This window comes from Pan paniscus, chromosome 10 (genome assembly GCF_029289425.2).
Source record: "Pan paniscus chromosome 10, NHGRI_mPanPan1-v2.0_pri, whole genome shotgun sequence".
Lineage (NCBI taxonomy): Eukaryota > Metazoa > Chordata > Mammalia > Primates > Hominidae > Pan > Pan paniscus.
This window is the reverse complement of record NC_073259.2, coordinates 102,976,695-102,998,402: the sequence shown is the minus strand read 5'-3', so window position 1 is coordinate 102,998,402 and position 21,708 is coordinate 102,976,695. Positions and strand designations below refer to the sequence as shown.

The window sequence follows — 21,708 nt, the reverse complement described above, 5'->3', positions numbered from 1 at the left end:
TCCAAAACCAGTTAGACTTGGATGAGGAAATTATCCAAAACTTGCAGATACCCTCTGAGCTTCCCTAATTACTTGGGCGTCCTGGTTTATGATGCTAAGGCTTAATATTTTAGAGATTAAAATGGGACATCTGGTCATCTTATCCCAACCACAGGTCACTCTGTCTAAGGTACCTGCCATAACACTGACCTCACAGGCTTGTTGCTAGAGTCAAATGGTGTAGTTAGTGCTATAAATACTATTATTATTGGTATCCCCATGTTATATATGTGTTAAATGAGGCACAGGACAGTTAAATAACTTGTCCAAGATCACACAGCTAGTAACTGACATAGCTAGGATTTGAATCAAAGCACCACTCACAAGAGACCAAAATTTACAGTAAACTATAATAAACAGTAAAACTATGAAACTATGTTATTTTTAAAATTACTTTTTATTTTATTTATTTATTTATTTATTTATTTTTTGAGATGGAGTCTCACTCTGTCGCCCAGGATGGAGTGCAGTGGCACAATCTCTGCTCACTGCAGCTCTGCCTCCCGGGTTCACGCCATTCTCCTGCCTCAGCCTCCTGAGTAGCTGGGACTACAGGTGCCCACCACCACGCCTGGCTAATTTTTTTTTTTTTTTTTTTTTTTGTATTTTTAGTAGAGACGGGGTTTCACTGCTAAAGACCAGGATGGTCTCGATCTCCTGACCTCGTGATCTGCCTGCCTTGGCCTCCCAAAGTGCTGGGATCACAGGCGTGAGTCACTGCGCCCGGCCAAATTACTTTTTTTGTTTTGTTTTGTTTTGTGTTGAGACGGAGTCTTGCTCTGTTGCCCAGACTGGAGTGCAGTGGTGTGATCTCTGCTCACTGCAAGCTCTGCCTCCCGGATTCACACCATTCTCCTACCTCAGCCTCCCAAGTAGCTGGGACTACAGATGCCCGCCACCACGCCTGGCTAATTGTTTTGTATTTTTAGTAGAGACGGGGTTTCACCCTGTTAGCCAGGATGGTCTCGATCTCCTGACCTCGTGATCCGCCCGCCTTGACCTCCCAAAGTGCTGGGATTACAGGCGTGAACCACTGCACCTGGCCAGGCCAAATTACTTTTAAGGTTCAATTATTTAGGTTGTTTTGCATGTAGGTAATTTTCTTAGAATGAAAAAAATATATATTTTGCTGGAATTTTTTCATAGTATTCTCCCAAACATGAAATGATAGCAGGATACATAATCTCCCACACTCAAATTTCCCAACATGATTCAAACAAAAATCATTTGTGCAAAATTATTTGAGCATTTCATCAGTTTCCTCAAAAGCCTCTCCAAAGCCCCTGATATTCAAATAATTTTCTTTTGAAGAACCTGAGCAATTGGTTTGATTGAATTTACATTGTAGACTCATATAATTAGCATGCGGCTGCTCTGGAAAAATGGGATGTACAAGGACGTAACTAGCATTAAGAGGAGAAATGTCTGCTAGAGTGGGGACTAATTTGATAATATTAGTGATATTTTCATCTTAAGATGACCTTTGCTTCCCTGTGCAACCTGGCAACGCAAAGACTTTGATAATGAGAGCTGAGCTAATGAGGACTCACTGCCATTTCACAGACGTTAACTATCCTGCCTTCCTTAGGGAACAACCCCGGGTTAGCTGATCTGATGACAGTATTTGGTGAATTTTGAGGCAGACCCTAGGACAGCCCCCAATGATCACTGCCACCTGGTACTCACGCTCTCGTGTAATTCTCTCCCCTTGGGTGTGGGTGGGACTTGTCACTTGCCTTTAGTAGACAGATAATGCGATGTATGTGATTACATGTACATTAGTATGTTACAGAAGGTTGTAATATCCTTCTTGCTAACACATTCTTCCTTCCTGGTTTTGATGGATCTAGGTGCCCTGCTCTGAGCTGCTCTATGGAGTGGCCTATGTGACAGGAACTGAAGATAATCTTCAATGCCAGCCAGCAAAAAACGGAGGTCCTCAGTCCAACATCCCACAAGGAAATGAATTCTGCCAACAACCATGTGAATGAGACTGCAGTCTTGGTCAGAAATGCGATTGCAGCTTTCAGAAGAGACTCTGGAATAGAGGACCCAACAAACGGATGCCTGGACTCCTGACCCAAACCCACAGTAATGGTAAGATATTAAATGCGTGCTGTTCTAAGCTGCTAAATTTGTAGTCATCTGTTATCCATCAATAGGTAACTAATACAATCGTCATACTCAAAATAAATGGGTCATTTATTCTAATATGTATTGAGAGATCCCGTGTGCAGCACACTGCAGTAGCTCTGGGTATATGATGGAAAACAAGAGAGAAAAGACCCTGACCTTCATGGAGCTTACAGTTTAATGAAATAGATGACATTACATAATTATTCTATGAGCTCTACAGTCTGATGCTATTATCAGCATTAGCATCAGTAACCAGTATCGTAACTAATTGGATAAACTATAGGTGAATATTAATGAACATTCACCATAGTCATAATTTTTAAAAGCAAAGCATCCACAGCAAATCTACCTTTAAGGCTGGGTGTAGTGGGTCATGCCAGTAATCCTAGCACTTTAGGAGGCCGAGGCAGGTGGAATATTTGAGGTCAGGAGTTTGAGACCAGCCTGGCCAACATGGCGAAACCCCGTCTCTACTAAAAATACACACAAAAAATTAGCTGGGCGCGGTGGTGCAGGCCTGTAGTCCCAGCAACTCAGGAGGCTGAGGCAGGAGAATCACTTGAACCTGGGAGACAGAGGTTGCAGTGAGCCAAGATTGCACCACTGCACTCCAGCCTGGGTAACAAAGCGAGACTTCATCTCAAAAAAAAAAAAAGAAAAAGAAAAAGAAAGAAAAAGAAAATCTACCTTTAAGCCATATAACTTTCTATAATTTGAGATGTTACTATCCCTTGTAAAAATGAGAACATGTTCACTCTCTTCCCTAAAGGAGAGACCTGAAGTCATAGCAGCTCCTGAATCTGTCTCCAAGTCCAGGACTTCTGAGTGATGGTTGTTCCTCCTCAAGTTTAATAATAAGCCCTCTTCACGGTGATGTGCACCTTAGTCCCAGCTACTCGGGAGGGTGAGGCAGAAGGATTGCTTCAGCCCTGGAGTTTGAGACTGCAGTGAGCTATGATCCCACTGCACTCCAGCCTGGGCAACAGAGCAAGACTCTGTCTCAATAATAATAATAATAATAATAATAATAATAATAATAACAGAAGAAGAAGAAAGAAGAAGAAGAAGAAGAGGAAGAAGAAGAGGAAGAAGAAGCAGCCCATTTTGTTATTCTATAACCCCTGAACTAAGTTGTAAACTTGGCCATCGTTGACATAGACTATACAAAATAGTAGGAGAAAAGCTATAAGAAAATAGGCTGGGTGCAGCGGCTCACGCCTGTAATCCCAGCACTTTGGGAGGCCAAGGTGGGCGGATCACCTAAGGTAGGGAGTTAGAGATCAGGCTGGCCAACATGGTGAAACCCCGTCTCTACAAAAATACAAAAATTAGCCTGGCATGATGGCAGGTGCCTGTAGTCCCAGCTACTCAGGAGGCTGAGGCAGGGGAATTGCTTGAACCCGGGAGGCAGAGGTTGCAGGGAGCCGAGATGGTGCCATTGCACTGCAACGCGGGTGACAAAGCGAGACTCTGTCTCAAAAAAAAAGAAATAAAATAGAAAATTAGTTAACTGCATCAAAATGTACTCGATACAATAAGGGAGATAATAATAGCAAACACTGCCTTCCAGGCACTTTACATAAATGTTAATTAATTTAATCCTTATAATAAGCCTACTAAATAAGAACTATCAGTGTTCCCTTCTCCCCACTTTTTTTTTAACTTATGGGGAAATTGAGCCAAATAGAAGTTAAGAAAATTTTTCAACATCTTCAGCAGTAAATCTGGGATCTGAACCCATTCAGTCTGACTTCAAATTCTATTCCTGGGCCTCTTAACTATACTCAACATGAATAGCTACTTCATTCCTTGTTTCTACAATATTCACAAGGGCACAATTGGTGTTTATAACATCTTTCCTCCACCACTCCTTTGATGTCCCTTTTGCCTGTAGCAAGCATCTCAGCTGACTGCGGACTTTTTTTCTGAGACAATGTCTCCCTCTGTCACCCAGGCTGGAGTGCAGTTGCACAATTATAACTCACTGCAGCGTCGACCTCCTGGGTTCAGGTGATCCTCCTGCCTCAGCCTCCTGAGTAGCTGAGACTACAGGCATGCACCACCATGCCCAGCTAATTTTTTTTTTTCAGACAGGGTCTCACTGTGTTGCCCCTAGTGGTCTTGAACTCCTGGGCTCAAACGGTCCTCCTGCCTTAGCCTCCCAAAGTGCTGGGATTACAGGCATGAGCCACTGTGCCCAGCCTGACTGAGGATTTTTGCTTGGTGTGTGGGCTCTAAAATTTGACTGGATTTGAATTCACTCTTACTAGCCATGTAAACGTGGGCAAATTGCTTAACTTCTCTGTGCCTCGGTTTCCTCATCTGTAAATGGGCACGATCATATTTCCTACATCATAGGGTTGTTGTGAAAATTCAATGAGTTAATAGACACAAAGCATTTGGTTTATTATTTCAGCAGGGTGGGACCATTCCAGAGCCTTCCTCTTAACACTTCCAACTGTAATAACATTCACATCACAGGTCAGGGAGCCAGTGTGACTATTCTGCCGGTACTTTGATTACAACTAAGCACTCAAGAACTGAGGAAATAACTATGAGTTCAAGGACCCACTGGGGTCACTGGGAACAGTCCCTGCTGTGAGTAAGCCCCGCTATCAGCTATTACCATAAAATTCCATACACCTACCAGAGAATCACAGATGGCATTTGGGGCCTGCAGGATTAGCATTAGTTAGAAGATAGTCATCCTGAAAGGTCTATGAGTTCCTTTTCCCAGGGTCCAATTGCCCTGGTAAATTGTCCCAAGTGCCTTCCTGAAAGGATAGGAGGAAGACTTCAGTACACACTGTGCTGGCATTGCTGGGTTGTTCCTCAAGAGCATCTTGTCTCCCTACTATTCAAAGGGCTCTGGGTTTGGAAAGTGACTCAGGCCTGGCATTGGGTGAAGGACTGGACTCGCCATCATCACGACTAGTCAGTCCTCTGTTCCCCAGACTTAGATTTTGTTGTTATACATATTAGGTCAGACTTTAGCATCCATGTATTTCAGCCCCAAAGGCCCTAGGATCTATTAAGCACCCTCAAATATCCCTTGGAGTCAAATCCTTTTGATAATCTCATCTAAGTCTTCTGCTTTTTTTCAGGAATCAGGACGTGCTTGCCCCTGAAGGTTAAAGCTGATGTTTGCCCCCCAAGGAAACCTCTTTCCATCAAAGCATCTCTCACCATCATCCCTGGCCTACAGAGGGCATCTGCTTTTCAAGAATGCCAATTCCTCTCTCACCAATGTGTGTTTTTTCTGAAGGTGGGTGAGTAGATCAGTGATTATAAATCCACTCCAACCGAAGGTTTGGCTCTGTGTCCCCATTCAAATCTTATCTCAAATTGTAATCCCCACATACGGAAGAAGGGACCTGGTGGGAGGTGATTGGATCATGCAGGCAGTTTCCCTCATGCTGTTCTCATCATAGTGAGTGAGTTCTCAGGAGATCTGATGGTTTAAAAGTGGCAGTTTTGCCGGGTGTGGTGGCTCACACCTGTAATCCCAGTACTTTGGGAGGCTGAGGCATGTGGGAGGTCAAGAGATCGAGACTATCCTGGGCAACATGGTGAAACCCCATCTCTACTAAAATACAAACAATTAGCTGGGCATGGTGGCCGGTGCCTGTAATCCCAGCTACTTGTGAGGCTGAGGCAGGAGAATCGCTTGAACCCAGGAGGCAGAGGTTGCAGTGAGCCGAGATCGTGCCATTGCACTCCAGCCTGCGACAAAGCGAGACTCTGTCCCCCCAAAAAAAGAAAAAAAACAAAGTGGCAGTTTCCCCCGAGCTCTCTCTCTCTTGCTACCTTGTGAAGAAAGTGCCTGTTTCCCCTTTGCTTTCCACCGTGATTATACGTTTCCTGAGAGCTCTTCAGCCATGTGGAACTGTGAGTCAATTAAATCTCTTTGGTTTATAAATTACCCAGTTTCCAGTAGTATCTTTATAGTAGCGTGAAAATGGACTAATACACCAACATTTGTATCTCTCTAAGGCTTTGGGTTCCTTTTTCCACAGCGCATCAAGGATTGTGTGGCATCTGATTCTCCTGCACAGGCCACCATTGAGACTCACTTTTAGACAGTCAAGCAGGAAGAGTAAACCTCTTCATAATCTTGCTATTCTTTTGGTACGTAAGTCTTCTCTTCCCAGGTTTGGTTTTGATTTCAGGACATTCTAGAATCTGACTCTAGTTGTGGATCTGGAGACCATGAGCAGAGTCCTCGTGGCCCATGGGCCATATCCTGTTGCAAGGTGACCATTCAGTGAGCTCGGTACAGGGTCTCTGCATAAAACAGGACCAGCCTCATCAGAATGGGAGGAAGGGCTGCTCTCATTTTATTGGCCTACGAGGCTCTGTGAGTCCTGGGGTTTCAGATTCTTGGTGTTATCTAACACCTCCAAAATATTTCCACTCCAATACTCAGGGGAAAAACCACCTTTTCCCAATCAATGCCCAGAAAGTCATAGCGGGACTGTGAATTCAGTCAATTTTGAGATTCATCAATCTTCAGGCTCTGCCTCTGCCTCTAATTTTCAGCTTCATTAGCCTTGAACCTGCATGACATAAAAGAGTACTTGAAGGAAGTCACAGAAACTTTCTCATTCACTGACCATGCTTCGAAGTGAGAATTTAAATCCCTGAAAATGCCATTTCTTTTCTTTAAACCTCATCGTGCAGTTAGATGTAACTGCTCACCTCGTGGCCTTTATAATCCCCGCACCGCAGCCCCCAGGGCCTTGCTTTCAATAGGCACTTCATTCTGTGTCACTACAGGTGATAATTTTGGTGTTCTGCCACTGGGTGACGTGGACATCTATGAACACAACTCATGATTTAATCAAAATGCGATTTTATATTTGTTTCTCACCAACTCTTTAAACTTTATTCAGGGGCCTTCCTCTAGCCCTGGAAGAAACTTCTGATGGCTTCTCTGGTTTTTCTTCCCTGCTCACCCTCACTTCTACCCGCTAGCTGTCATTTTCTTTCTCTTCCAGGGTTGAAGGTAGGGTAGAGATGAGAGGAAAAAGGGGTAAGTGAGTCACTACTTGATCTGGTAGCTTCGTGCTCTCTGGGGCTGCAGATGATTAAAGCTGGTAACCCCCAGGGGGCCTGGACGATGGCTCAAGCTGATTCTTTCTTTTCTGGCCCTTGAATAGGAATGTTGGAGAGGCTCCCTGCAGACCCCCTCTTCTGCAGTTCCCTTGACTCAAGTGGATGTATCTCTATTCCAGCTTGTCTCTTTCAACTCCTTCCTCAGCCTCTGAGTATCCAGCTGAACGTGCTCAGCTGCTTTCTGCTGAGGTCCTTCTCAGAGGACCTGGTAGACAGGACCCAAGCCTTGTCTTGTGTTACCCCCATATGGTCTTGGGAAGTCTCCTTCATCCTTTGCCTCAGGAAACTCCAGGAGTGCCCGCTGATCCCAATATAGAAGCCCTGCTTGTTCTTCCATCTCCAAAGCACGTAGCCAGCTTTGTAACGGAGGAAAACATTCTGAATTTTCTTGGTGGAGTTGGACTTCAGTTCATGGTGCACTCTAAGTTTCTTGCTCTTTAGTCAGGCCGCCCCAGTCTTCTGTGTCTTCCAACTGCAAGGCACACGTTTAAAAGCTCTCCCAGTGGACAACTAAAAACCTTCTCACTAGGCTTGTGGTTGAGAGACAGAGCCTCTGCCTCTCATCCTAAGGGGAGAGGGCTCACAGCAGAGCAAAACCCTCTTCAAAACAATCTCCTCAACCATCTTCTACTAAATCTTCCCACTGACCCCTTTTGTATCTTTGATTTCATCGAGAGCCCTAGGAGATGTGGAAAAGGGTCTCCTTCACTCCTGTTCTAAATCCTGCATGGCAGGGGTGAGGTAGGTGGCGGGGGAGGGGGTGTGGTGGTTGGTCTCAATCTAATTTTGGCATCCTGAGATTTAATCTGTTGATGCCTCAATCTACTCTGAGGCAGCGGCTGGTCACAGTGGCTCTTACCTGTAATCCCAGCACTTTGGGAGGCTGAGGCGGGCACTTCACCTGAGGTCAGGAGTTTGAGACCACCCTGTCCAACATGGTGAAACCCATCTCTACTAAAAATACAAAAGTTAGCCGGGCATGGTGGCACACTCCTGTAATCCCAGCTACTCAGGAGGCTGAGGCATGAGAATTGCTTGAACCCAGGAGGCGGGGGTTGCAGTGAGCCCAGATCGCACCACTGCACTTCAGCCTGGGTGTCAGAGCAAGACTCACTCTTAAAAAAATAAAAATAAAAAACAAATGGAGGCAGGAATAGTGTCATGCTAACTTCTCTAACAATGGTTTTAGTGACTTCCTGGCCACCAGATGTCATGTTTTTCCTGTATCCTATCCTTACTACTTCCAAATCCAACCAAGTCACCTAGTCAATTCCAGATTCCCAATACCTTGGAATCTCTTTCAGGAAAACAAGCCAGTCTAGCTAGTTTCAGCAGAACTTTATTACATGGTATTACTTAGAATTTCTAGGAGAGCCGAGAAACAAAGCCTGGATATTACACAGCCAGAAGTGAAGCAGCCAGGAGGAATGTCCAAGCATCCCACACATGTCCCAAATATCCTAAGACTCTTCTAGCAGAAATCCTGCTGTTGCTGCCAGATGATGCTTAACATCTATAAAACCGGAACTGACCACCAGGACCCTCATTACAGTTCGTGCAGAAAACCAGGCAGCATTGTGTCCAGACTTACTAGAATATTGTGTGTCTGCAGCCTGTCACCTATATTTCAAGTGTTGCTTAGGTTTGGATTTGTTGGAAGATAGTCAAATGTCTATATCCTAGCAGCAAAGGGTCTTGGAAAGAAATGTGTTGTGTTTGTTTGTTTCTTTTCTTTCTTTCTTTTTTTTTTTTTTGGAGACAGAGTCTCACTCTATTTCCCAGGCTGAAGTGCAGTGGCACGATCTTGGCTCACTGCAACCTCCGCCTCCCAGGTTCAAGCGATTCTCCTGCCTCAGTCTCCTGAGTAGCTGGGACTACAGGCGCATGTCACCATGCTGAGCTAATTTTTGTATTTTTAGTAGAGACGGGGTTTTTGCCGTGTTGACCAGGCTGGTCTCGAACTCCTGACCTCAAGTGATCCACCTGCCTCGGCCTCTTAAAGTGCTAGGATTACAGGCGTGAGCCACCGCACCCGGCGTGTTTGTTTTTTTTCTTCCTATGGAAAAGAGAATTCACAACATAGAAGAACTACCAAAAAAAGATTTGAGGCAGACACAAATGACAAATGTCCATTATGAAACTTTTATGAAAAGAAAAGTTTATGGTCCCAATCAATAAACTGTTTTGACTATATAAAACAAGGAAATAACAAAAAGCTCTCTTATATATCTTTTGAATTTTGTACCATTGTTGTTATATATATATAATTATTATTATTTTTTTAATTTTTTGAGACAGAATCTTGCTCTGTCGCCCAGGCTGGAGTGCACTGGCACAATCTTGGCTCACTGCAAGCTCCGCCTCCTGGGTTCATGCCATTCTCCTGCCTCAGCTGGAATTACAGGCACCTGCCACCACGCCCAGCTAATTTTTTGTATTTTTAGTAGAGACAGGGTTTCACCGTGTTAGCCAGGATGGTCTCGATCTCCTGACCTCGTGATCCACCCACCTCGGCCTCCCAAAGTGCTGGGCTTACAGGCATGAGCCACCGCGCCCAGCCCCATTACTGTAATATTTATTCAAAATATAAATTAAGAAAAAAAATTAAGTCTCCTTTTTCAAGGCTCTTCCTTAGTGCCATTTTTCTTATCCTCATTCCTCTTATGCTGTTGGGGCTTTCTAATGTCTTGCATTATCTTTATTCTTTAACCTTAGAAATGGTTTTGATTGACCTTTTGGTAGTCTTTGGTCTCCTTTAGCCCTTGTGTTGTTATAAAGATAAATGAGGTAATGCATTTAAAACACTTCGCATAGTGTTTGGTACCTACTAGGTAATCAACACTGGTTAGTTTTCCTGCCACTCTCCTCTTGCTATATTATTGCCTGTGGTGGTTGTTCCAGTCTTGAGTGCAGAGAATTCAACAAGATGTAGTGGGTGCATTTAAGGGACTCTCCAGCCCATGTCCTCACCATTTAAATGTGGACCATAATCCAAGCTAAACCAGTTAGACTTTCTTTTTTAAAAAAATAGAGACGGGGTCTTGCTATGTTACCCAGGCTCGTTTTGAACGCCTAGGCTCAAGCAATCCTCCTGCCTTGGCCTCCCAAAATGCTGGCATTTCAGGCATGAGCCACCGCACCTGGCTGCCAGTTAGACTTTCTTAGGGGCTAGGTAAGATAAGATCACGTATAGATGGAGTCAGAGTTGGTAACAAAACAGCCCAAAGACACACACGCTAGCTCAAGAAAGGAGGTAGGAGAAGCTGGGAGGTTGCAGAGTATCCTGATCAGTACATGTGGGCTCTGTAGTCAGGTTGCCTTAAATCCCTGCCCTAACACTCACAAGCTGTGGGGTCTTTGGCAAGTCAGTTACATAAGCTCTCCAAGCTTCTGTTTCTTCGTCTATGACCTAGGGATAACAACAGTGTCTTTCTCATAAGGTTTTGTGAATTGCTGTGGACAATTCCTATCACATAGCAAGTTTGATTCCTGGATTTCATTTACTTGAAAGTTTATGTTTGAAAAACATAATTCCCCGAGTTTTTAATCTTCCAGTGAACTAATGGTCCTGCATTTCATGTCTCCAGGCTGTTACAAGAATAAACATAGTTGGCCGGTCACTGTGGCTCACGCCTGTAATCCCAGCAATTTGGGAGGCTGAGGCGGGCGGATCATCTGAGGTCAGGAGTTCAAGACCAGCCTGACCAACATGGAGAAACTCCATCTCTACTAAAAATACAAAATAAGCTGGGCGTGGTGGTGCACGCCTGTAATCCCAGCTACTTGGGAGGCTGAGGCAGAGAATCACTTGTACCCAGGAGGTGGGGGTTGCGGTTAGCCGAGATTGCGCCATTGCACTCCAGCCTGGGCAACAAGAGTGAAACTCCGTCTCAAAGAATAAACATAGTTAAGATGTTTTAAAAGAATATATATATATATATTTTTTTGAGACAGAGTCTCACTCTGTCGCCCAGGCTGGAGTGCAGTGGCGCTATCTCGGCTCACTGCAAGCTCCGCCTCCCGGGTTGACGCCATTCTCCTGCCTCAGCCTCCCAAGTAGCTGGGACTACAGGCGCCCACCACCACGCCTGGCTAATTTTTGTATTTTTAGTAGAGACGGGGTTTCACCGTGGTCTTGATCTCCTGACCTCGTGATCTGCCTGCCTCGGCCTCCCAAAGTGCTGGGATTACGGGTATGAGCCACTGCACCCGGCCTAAAAGAAGATTTTTATAATGAATCAGCTGAAATGAAAAACTCATTATCTCATTACTAATAAGAATAAAAAAGCACTTGAAGAGCATGAAGGATATGTAAATGTCAAGTTGAATTTAGTTCAAAGTTTTCTGTAGAGATAAAGTTTCTCTTTAAGGCTCTGTTGACATCCATTCCATGGGTGAATTGATTTACTGTATGTTCAGTTGGGTTAATCCCAACCAGCCTGTGCAAAATGTGCCATTTCACCACTGGGTCAAGCAATATAATATAAAATGTGGGACTAAAACTAAGCTTACAAAAATGCCTGTCTGCTTCTTTCCAAAATGAGATAAAGGAAAATGTGCAAGAGCTCTTTGATTAACCAGAGACCCCGTGATTTTTTTCTTTTTTCTTTTTTTATTTTTTTAGAGTTAGGTTCTTGCTCTGTTGACTAGTCTGGAGTGCAGTGATGTGATCATTGCTCACTGTAACCTTGAACTCCTGGGCTCAAGTGATCCTCCTACCTCAGCCTCCTGAGTGGCTGGCACTTAGGAGCACAGGCCCGTGCCACCACGTCTGGCTGGTTTTTAAAAATTTTCTGTAGAGATGAGCTCCCACTATGTTGCCTAGGCTGGCCTAGAACTCCTAGCCTGAAGCGATCCTCCTGCCTCAGTGTCTCAATGCGTTGGGATTACAGGCATGCGCCACTGCACCTGGCTGACTTTATAATTTCATAATTTTATGACTTTCAGACCTGTGGCCCTGGAATATAAGTTCATCCCATTCTACTTTGCTGAATTAAAAGAAAAATCTTAACAAGCTAAATTATAAACTACTTCTTTTAGCAGATGACATTTCATAAATATCTTGAGAGCTATAGAGAAGACTTTGAAGGAAGAATAAAAGCCCCGCATGTAATTCCATTTATAGTTTAGTAGGTTATTTTATTCTTTCTCTTTTTCATTTTTTAAAGTGAGCCTAATGCCACGAACCTGATTTCCTCAGGTTCCCCTGGCCTGTGGGTTGAAAGGGGGGCACATTAATGGTGATAACCCATATTTTGCTGAATTTATCTAACGTCTTCAGGTTTGGGTGCCTCAAGTACCCCACTCAAGTCTCAGTTATTTCTGGAAGTTCTCAGAGGGTATATTGCAAACAAGTGTATCCTCTACAGTTACTGGGTAATGTGATGCCTTCTTCCTGTGCTCTGACCCGCAGATATCCTTTGCCCAGCTAGCCATTTGAGAATGTGCATTTCCACCACCCAAACTGCTGGTGCCCCCTGGGATAACACTAAGACTGTCCCAAGAATGCCAACTTCCAGTGATCCCTGGACAGCCAGCCCTGGAGATGCCAGAGCAGTTTCATGTTACTGGGAACCCTAAATGTGCCAAAGCTGCACTGCATCAAGAAGGCCCTGCTCTGTGTGGCACTTTGTCCCTTGGGCACACAAACTGTGTGCTTCAAGAGGGAGCCTTTGTAGAACAGGCTTTGTCTTCTGTTTGCAGCTTCTCTTGCCACAGTGCTCAGATACGAATCCCTGGGGCTGGCGCGACCATCCTCCCCAGTCCCATCTCCCTCTTCCTGGGAAGTGGCTCCTTCTTTCCTCTCATGCAAATCATTTCATGTAAATAGACGCCTTTTCTTTCAGTTCATCAGTGCATTTGTTGGAACTCTTCTGGTTGCAAATAACAGACTTCAATGAGAGCTCGCAGAAGCAAATGAAGAGTCTGAATTATAAAGCTCTTGGAGTGTCTGGTGAAATAAAATGGCAGGACTGCAGCTGGGCCTCAAGGAGAAACTAAAATAGGGGGCTGAAAAGCTCTAATGATGTCCATCCCTCTCCTCTCAAGTTGACTGGCTTTCCCTGATCACTGTTTTATAAGGAGAAAAACATGACTCTATGTGAGTTTTGCTGGGGAAATGCGGTGAACTGGCTATTTCTGAAGCATAGAGTGATGGTAAAGGTCGGGGGAGGGAGGCTTGATGCCAAATTTGGAGACGTGGGCAGGGACTGCATCAAGGTTGATTTTTAACAGGCTGGAACTTTGTCCTGAAGGCAATGAATGGCAGAGCCGCTGGGGAGGCTAGAGTGGAGCAAGCAGTTAGGTCATGCTGGGGTATTCGGGAAACACATATAAGGGAGCAAGACCAGAGACAGGTAGAGAAGTTAGGACGCTACTGTAAGAGGCATTCGAACCAGAGCAACCCCATTTTGAGTGAGGGCTAGGAAAATGAGGCTGAGACTGGCTAGGCTGCATTCTCAGAAGTTAGGCATTCCTGGCCTCTAGAGGTTTATGGTTAGGGCAACAAATTAATAATGTTTACTAAACAGACCCAGACTTGGGAGTGTGCAGATATCCCGATATCTGGAGCACAAAGGCATTCCTAATTTTGCTTTAAAGATAATAATATCAATTCTTGCAAAACATAGTAATGAAGAAAATTAATTCTTTATCACAAACCCTTGTAGCAGAGCACATCCCCCTATATATACAAGCATTGTCCCTAGGGTAAATGCGTTCCTCCTCTTACTTTCGGCAACATCCTACTCTGTCTAAGGAGTAGCTGTCTTCTCACCATTTTACTTTCTTAATAAACTGGCTTTTGCTTTGCACTGCAGACTTACCCTAAATTCTTTCTTGCGTGAGATCCAAGAACTCTCTCTTGAGGTCTGGATCGGGACCCCTTTCCTGTAACACAACTGTAATATATGATCTTCAGAATATATTCAGTAGTCCCGCTGGGAGCAGGAATAGAGAGGAAGGGATGGATTGGAGAACTACTTAAGACATAGAATCCACAGGACTTAGTCACAGGTGGGCAATGAGGAGAGGGAGGAAAACTCAAAAATGCCTGCCAGGCTCTTGGCCTTGGAAGCTGGATAAATGGTGGTGATATTGGCTGAGGTGGGGGATAGGGGAGCAGGAGCAGATTTTGTTTGGGGCAAGATGAAATGGAATGCTTTTCACAGCCTGGCTGGGATTAACCTGACTGTACCTACAGCAAATTAAGTTAACTTGTGTTTGTTGAGTTTGGGATGCCCAAAGGATCCTCAAAAGGTGATATCAGGCCAGGCACGGTGGCTTACGCCTGTAATCCCAGCACTTTGGGAGGCCAAGGTGGATGGATCATTTGAGGCCAGGAGTTTGAGACCAGCCTGGCCAACATGGTGAAACCCCATCTCTATTAAAATTACAAAAATTAGCTGGGCATGGTGGCATAAGCCTGTAATCCCAGCTACTCAGTTGGCTGAGGCAGGAGAGTTGCTTAAACCTGGGAGGTGGAGGCTGCAGTGAGCTGAGATCACACCACTGCTCTCCAGCCTGGACGACAGAGTGAGGCTCTATCTCAAAAAAAAAAAAAAAAAAAAAAAAAAAAAAAAAAGGGTGGTATCAGGAAGCCATGAACATTTAATTCTCTCACACTCTGGGAGATCAATGCTAGAGATTTATGGTTGAGCTGGGACTTATCAGTATATAATATGGTTCAATCATGATGCTGAATAATATCACCCAAGAGAGCATGTAGTAAGAAGAGCAGCTGACACAGGATGGAGGTTTGGGGAACGCTTGTGTTTAAGGAAGGGGGAAAGGGGTTTCAGGAAGAGAAGCCCATGAGAGAGATGGAGAAATTGATAATCCAGCAGTGTTAAATGCAACATAGTGTCAGTGAGATGACTACAAGGTGTCCATTCACTTAGCCACAATATTTTTTTTTATTTTTTAGAGGCGAGGTCTCACTATGTTGCCCAGGCTGCTCTTAAACTCCTAGCCTTAAGCTGTCTTCCCACCTCAGCCTCCCAAAGTGCTGGGATTACAGGTGTGAGCCACCACACCCAGCCTCACAAAGTATTTATTGAACATCTACTATATTCAGCATGCTATAGCAGTTAAGAGTTTAGACTCTGGAGCCAGACTACCTAGGTTTGAATCCATGATTTACTTGCTGTCTGGCCTGAGACAAATAATTATTACCCTGTCTCAGCTTCTATTTTCTCTTCTGCAAAATGGCAAAGATAACAGTAATTATTTCATAAAGAGTAGCATGAGGATTAAACAATATGTGGCAGATGGTAATTATATAATCAATGCTATTATTGTCGTGTATCAGACACTTTTGTGGGCTCCAGGGACACAGCTGTGAACAAGACAGAGCAAGTCTCTGCTCTTATGGAATTTATATTCTATTTGGGATGAGGGGAGCTTGGATCATAAACGACAAAAAGCAAGAAAATGGCAGCAAAGTCCTAAAAAGAAAATTAAAAAGGTGAGATGATGGGAGGTGAGGGTGAGGTGGGATGCTGTAGATGGGCTGGCCAGGGAAGGCAGCCTCTCTGAGGAGGTAACATTTGCGCTGGAACTTGAAGACCCATGAGAAGATACTGGTGCAGAGTGTTTCAGGCAAAAGGTGAGCAAATGCAGTGACCCTAAGATAGGAACAAATTTGGTGTGTTCAAGGAAAAGAAGGAACCACCTCTATCTGATTTCATGGCCCATATTCTTTTCGCCATACCTCACAGTCTTTCTGGCACAAATCATATTAATAAAGCCACAGGAAAGGGGCCCTAAAATTATTGCAGCAGATACTGTAAGTTGACTCATTCAATACGTATTTGAATCACTTTCGATCAGGAAAGCAAAAAACTACATTCTTAGACTCCCTTGCAGCTAGATTGATATTCACGACATAGTTTCTGCCAACGTGTGAGGCACAGCAGCAAGGTGGTGGCTGAGCCCAGAGAGAGAACAGATTCTCTGCTAAGCTTAGTGGTGGAAGCACTTGGTTCTGCTGGGGTGTGCATGGAAACAGTTGCATGCCATCAGAGGACGTTTTTTTCTGGCTGCATTGTTTCTGGCTGAGTAGTGTTCAAGCCTGGTTCTCTGGTCCTCTGAAAGATTCTATAAGCTCTTTAGTTCTTTCTATGTATTTCTCTTTTTTAAATTTTTAGTTTTTATGGGTACATAGTAGGTGTATGTACTCATGGGGTACATAAGATATTTTGATACAGGCATATAATGTATAATAATCACATCGGAGTAAATGAAGTTTTTCATGTATTTCTTTCTGCTTAAACTAGCCATGGTGAATTCTATTGTCTGCAACTAAGAACCTTGATCTGTGTAATGCCCTACTAATTCTGTGCTTCCACCAGCTTTCCAACCACTACCTGTCCCTCCTTCCCCCAGGTCTAACCTGAGGGCAGAGGGGCTTGGGTGATTCAGCCCTAGAGATCAGTCGTTTGGGGGCCCCCAGGCAGGTAGAGGAGGGCAAAGGATGGTGGCAGGCATGGGGGACAAATGGAGACTAGTACAGTCCCCTTTGCAAGTGCCATCAAGCCCTGTGTCTTTCCACATGCCAGGGCAAAGTGTCTGGCCCTTATGGTGACAAGATTTGCAGTAGCTTAAGGAAAATGGAGAGACTGAAACTTTCAGCAGGGGTACAGGAGGGAAGAGCAGCCCACCTGTGGTTTGGGGATGACTGAGGAACACTCTATCAGCTCAAGATGATGCAGAAATAAGGCCACAGCATGCCCCCTCTTTGATAAAAGAAGGCAGGGAAAATCACCTACTTTTTCTTCCTCACTCTATTTTGCAGTTTCTGAATGAGTTACAAACAGAGTGCAAGAAGCCGAGAGGGTGGGTGACTGTTTGGAACGCCAATGCCTCTGTGCACCTTCTAAATATCCACATGCAGGCAGGAAAGAGTGGGCAAAGCCCGAGCAGAACTGGGGAACAGGGGAGATTCATCATTTTATACTTTTGCTTCCTCTTCCTGATTCAATATAAAATGTGAATTTTGTATTGTCTGCTGTTGCTTCAGGCAATTGCTTTCTCATTCAAACAAGCAGGGCTTAGTCTCATGATGGTTAAATTTATATATCAACTTGACTGAGCTAAAGCATGCCCAGAGAGCTGGTAAAACATTTCTGAGTGTGCCTATCAGGGTGTTTCCAGAAGAGATCAGCATTTGAATGGGTAGACTGAGTAGAGAAAGTTGCCCTCACCAATACAGGTGGGCATCATCCAATCCATTCAGGGGCTGAATACAGCAAAACGATGGAGGAAGGGTGAATTTGCTCTCTGCTTGAGTTAGGTCATCCATCTTCTCCTGCCCTTAGACATTGGCTCCCCAGTTCTCAGGGCTTTCAGATGCAGACTGGGACTTACACCATCGGCCTCCCCAGTTCTCAGGGCTTTGGGTTTGAACTAGAACTATACCACCAGCTTTCCTGGTTCTCCAGATTGTAGATGGCAGGTTGTGGGGCTTCTCAGCCTCCACAGTTGCATGAGCCAATCCCTCAAAATACGTCTCTTTCAATATATCTGTATATGTATCCTACTGGTTCTTTTCTCTGGAGAACTCTCATTAATACAAGTTTCCAGTGCATGAATATTATTAGCTTTTGCTACAGAATGGATGCTAGGTGCTTAAAGCTTTTTTCCCCCCATGAAGTTTTTTGTTGTTGTTGTTTTTTGAGACATGAAGTTTTTGTTGTTGTTTGTTGTTTTTTGTCACCCACGCTGGACTGCAGTGGCACGATTTTGGCTCACCGCAACCTTCGCCTCCCAGGTTCAAGTGATTCTCCTGCCTCAGCCTCCCGAGAAGCTGGGATTACAGGTGCACACCACCACACTCAGCTAATTTTTGTATTTTTTTTTTTTTTAGTAGAGACGGGGTTTCACCTTGTTGGGCAGGCTGGTCTCGAACCCCTGACCTCAAGTGATCCACCTGCCTTGGCCTCCCAAAGTGCTGGAATTACAGGTGTAAGCCACCATGCCTGGCCCCCATGAAGTTTTTGAAATAGAAAAGCACAACTCCTTCTGTTTGACTCAGATTGGGTGTGTAGATGTCTGGGGTCACAGGTTAGAAATAAAAGTGTTGAGTTTGGGCCTACTCTAACCAGACAGCATGCTCAAACATGTGAGTACTTCCCCAGAAGGTGTCTTTTTGTAGGTTTATACTTTCTCTTGTCTCTCCTGCTAAGAGGTCTATCCCCTCTGCTGAATTATGCCATTCTAATTCCATCCTGTAAATGGTCTAAGCCTCTTGTAGTTACTCTTTAGCAATCAACTGCATTTTGGAGCCTTAAAATGCTTGTTATCAATGCATAAATTTGGAAAACTGTTAATGCTCTTCTCCCTGAGTTTGATGTGCCAAACTTCCTGAGTTTGATGTGTTCTATTTGGTAACATTGGATGTTCTCTCTAGTTCTGTCAACTACCAGCATGAGATGAAAGATGGGGGTAAGCGAATAAAAAACACAGATATCATGAACGTGATTTCATTTTGTCCTGCTGAATGTTGACCTTTAACAATTGCTTTATGTTTTAAGAATAATTTTTTCCCTGACCAGATTTATTCATAAATTTATAAACTGAAATTATATATTATAGAAAAAATATAAAATGATTTCTTTTTTTTTTTTTTTTTTTTTTTTTTTGAGCCGGAGTCTCACTCTGTCGCCCAGGCTGGAGCGCAGTGGCGCGATCTCGGCTCACTGCAAGCTCCGCCTCCCGGCTTCACGCCATTCTCCTGCCTCAGCCTCCCAAGTAGCTGGGACTACAGGCACCCGCCACCACGCCCGGCTAATTTTTTGTATTTTTAGTAGAGACGGGGTTTCATCGTGTTAGCCAGAATGGTCTCGATCTCTTGACCTCGTGATCCGCCCGCCTCGGCCTCCCAACGTGCTGGGATTACAGGCGTGAGCCACCACGCCCGGCCATAAAATGATTTCTTAAAAAAAAATACAAGTCTCCTACTTTATGTCTGTCTTTCAAAGCACCTAGCGATGGAGCATATAGTGAACATAACTGCTGTCAAAAAGACCTGGGTTCAAGACCCTACTTGGAAAGACCACATATGGTTTTGATCCCATTTACAGGACATTTCCAGAATAGGCAACTCTATGTAGACGGAAAGTAGACTAGTGGTTTCCAGGAGCTGGGAAAATAGGGAATGGGGTGTGACTGCTAAAGGAGATGGGATTTCCTTTTGGGGGGATGAAAAGGTTCTACAATTGATTGTGGTGCTGATTGCACCACTCCTTGAATACACCAAAAACCACTGAATCGTACTCTTAAAAGGATGAGCTACGAAGTGTGTGAAGTATATCTCAATAAATCTGTCACACAGAAAGAAAACCTTTCTTGGCATTCATTGGCAGCTTCTGCATCTATAAAATGGGCATAGCAACATCTACCTCACACAGCCACTTCAAGGATTAAATGAAATACTGTATACAGAGCAATTACCTTAGTGCCTTGCACATAGTAAATGCTCTAAAAAAGTTCACTCTGTTTTTATCATATTCTCATTAAATATTTGCCTGCTGCTGCCAACACTTATAAAGTCAAAGAGGAATTAGTATAAAAGCGAATATTAAAGCAGAAGGAATTAGTATAAAAGGTGAATATTAAAGCAGAAAGGGTCCTTAGAATTCAACCAAGGCCAGGCATGGTGGCATGTGCCTGTGATCCCAGCACTTTGGGAGGTTGAAGCAGGAGGATCGCTGGAGCCCGGGAGATTGAGACCAGTCGGGGCATCATAGAGAGACCTTGCCTCTACAAAAAAATAGAAAAGAAAGAAATTTAACTTAAAAAAGAAATCAATCTAGTTCTACTCTCTGATTTTGCAAATAAGAAATTAGTGATAAACCTAGAAAATGACCACCAGCAAGAGAGGTTTGGGGAGGCTATGAGAGAGGGAGTGAACTCTGGAGCGAATGTGAGATCTTAGAATGAAAGCCATTTTGCCATGTTACTGAATCGTGTGCGCTTTGCTGAGGCATCAGCACTGAACCTGGCTTAGCCCTTTCAGGAAGAGCAAGGAGGAACAGCAATTAGATAATTCATTTCCACATTATAGAAATCTGTGCATGTTCACTAGACTCTGAAATAGAAACAGCCTCATGCAGTTGATAATTTTAAAAATTCTGTTAAACTCCTCTAGGTAGGTTTTTAAAAACAATATAATCGTGACTTTCCTTAATCTTAGAAATGGTAAGAATATTAAATATTAAAATTGCTCCAAACCACCTACATTAGTTTTTAAAAATTCCATCTTTCTTTCTCCCTACGCCACACACACACACACACACACACAATTCTAAGATGCACAGTTTTTTTACAATTTAAGTCTCTGATCAGGACACATCTTACAATCAATGACTCATTCTAATTTAATTGACAAAATCATTTTCTTTCTTAATTTTACACAAAATAATGGTCTGTCTTAAAAATGGATGACAGATAAAATCAAATATGATGTACACAGACATATTATATATACTTTCTTTCTTTCTTTTTTTTTTTTTTGAGACAGAGTCTCGCTCTGTCGCCCAGGCTAAAGTGCAGTGGCGCAATCTCAGCTCATTGCAACCTCCGACTTCCAGATTCACGCCATTCTCCTGCCTCAGCCTCCCGAGTAGCTGGGACTACAGGTGCCCACCACCACGCCTGGCTAATTTTTTATATTTTTAGTAGAGATGGGGTTTCACCATGTTAGCCAGGATGGTCTCAATCTCCTGACCTCGCGATCTGCCCGCCTCAGCCTCCCAAAGTGCTGGGATTACAGGCGTGAGCCACCGAGCCTGGCCAACATATTATATATACTTAAAAGATGAGCTAGACATTTCTGCTGGCTGAATGTTCAGGAATACTCAGGTGCCATTGCTGATCTGAGTATCAAAAACCACAGAGTTAAGCACCTCCACTGGGGCACTGTCTTTATGTGGATGGAACATGCATTCTTGAACCTGGGACCCATTAATAGGCACTCTGGCCTAGTGACAGTTTTGCTAATAATAATTCTGGAGGATAATATTCATTTATCTTTTGCTATGCCTGGATCGTTTTTTCTTTTCTTTTCTTTTTTTTTGAGATGGAGTTTCACTCTTGTCACCCGGGCTGGAGTGCAGTGGCGCAATCTCAGCTCACTGCAACCTCTGCCTCCTGAATTCAAGCGATTCAAGCGATTCTCCTGCCTCAGCCTCCCAAGTAGCTGGGATTACAGGTGCTCACCACCACGCCTGGCTAATTTTTGTATTTTTTTTTTTTTTTTTTTTTTAGTACAAACAGGGTTTCACTGGTCTCAAACTCCTGACCTCAGGTGATCTGCCCACTTCAGCCTTCCAAAGTGTTGGGATTACAGGCGTGAGCCACGGCACCCGGCCTACCTGGATCTTTTGATTGGATATACCTGGGTCCTTTTAGGAATGGGTA

General features: G+C 44.0%; 1 long non-coding RNA gene across 1 annotated transcript in view; it reads left to right on the top strand.

The window, feature by feature from the left end:
• Window positions 1-1,422: 1,422 nt before the first annotated feature.
• The window catches only part of LOC134728494 (uncharacterized), a 36,439-nt gene continuing 16,153 nt past the window's right edge, over window positions 1,423-21,708 (top strand). Inside the window, exons 1-2 of the long non-coding RNA XR_010108942.1 lie at window positions 1,423-2,136; window positions 5,280-5,440. This is a non-coding gene — a long non-coding RNA (uncharacterized LOC134728494). The remainder of the gene's footprint in view (window positions 2,137-5,279; window positions 5,441-21,708) is intronic.